Source organism: Mycetomoellerius zeteki, unplaced genomic scaffold, assembly GCF_001594055.1.
Source record: "Mycetomoellerius zeteki isolate Tzet28-1 unplaced genomic scaffold, Tzet1.0 scaffold720, whole genome shotgun sequence".
NCBI classification, from domain to species: Eukaryota; Metazoa; Arthropoda; class Insecta; order Hymenoptera; family Formicidae; genus Mycetomoellerius; species Mycetomoellerius zeteki.
In genome coordinates this window covers 1144-2362 of record NW_017257743.1, presented here as the reverse complement: position 1 = coordinate 2362, position 1219 = coordinate 1144, and positions in this window count along the sequence as shown.

The following is a 1219-nucleotide window of genomic DNA, read 5'->3' as shown; positions in this document are numbered from 1 at the left end:
ATCGCACGGCCGCTCGGACGTATTCCGAGGCAGGGCGCGTGACCCCCGCCCCGTCGCGGCCGCTCGGACGTATTCCGAGGCAGAGCGTGGCGAGGCGTAGACGAGGGAAGGAAAACCCTTAAAAACCCGGAAGGAAAATCGTACACCCGGCTCGGGGCGGCTTGTAAAATTGCCCCAACTTATGACGTTGATATGGAGCATAAAGATATGACCATTACGTCAGCAGCCGTGGTCGGATCCGGCAGCTGCCGGCGCGGGGGAGGGGGCGACCTGGCCGCCCCCGTGTCGGACTTGGACCTAGTCCAAGTCTCAAGCGACAGGCGCGTGGATGGGTGATCCGCAGGCCCTTCCACGATCAGAACAGCGACTGCGAGGAGCGGGGAGGAAAGGGGGTATTCGGTGGGAGACGACTCTCTCTCTTTGGAGGGAGACTCTTTCCGGTCCCTCGAATACGACGAGGCGGGGTGTTCCTTGGGATTCGAGGACACCTAGTGGAACAAGGAGGATCCGGGTTTGGCGCTCATACCACCAGAGCAATATACCCGAATATGCTTTGGGGACGAGGAGGGACTCAGCTCTTTAGAGCCAGACTCGGAGTCCCTGCGTCTTCGAGGAGGAACGGGCGGTGACTCACCACCACCACCGCCACCGCCGCCACCACCACCCCCTCCCCGACTCGATGCTGAACATCTTAGCACCTCGGGGGAGGGGATTGAAGAGGGAACGCCTTCCCGCAAGCGGCGGCCCGGTCCTGCCTGTAGCAGGCCCGGTTCGGTCGCCTCTAGGGGCAACCTATCGAGGTCGGCATCTACGGCCTCGATGGCGTCCATAGGGGGCGAGGGCCGCAAGCGGCCCATCGAGGCCGTAGAGATTGGCTCCTCCAGTGAGGAGGAGCAAAATAAGAGGACGAGAGGCCGGCCGGCCTTAAATCCGGCAAACGTCGGAAAGTTCACGGCGAAGGCCAGGGCCCAAGAGGCTGACAAAGCCAGGGCGAGGCGATTGAGTAAGGACTACCTCATCATCTTAGACCCAGAGGTGGCGCCTTCCCCCGCCTCGGCCAAGAGGGCCGCCGAGAGGGCTGTTGAACTCGTAGAAGAGTACCGGCAACTGCCCCTCGAGGCGATTGCGGCCGTGGCCACAAGGGAGCTGGCCACGCTCGCGAAGGCGGTGAAGCGCTCCAAAAATATAAAGGGCGGCATCGTGAGGGACCTGTGGCGAG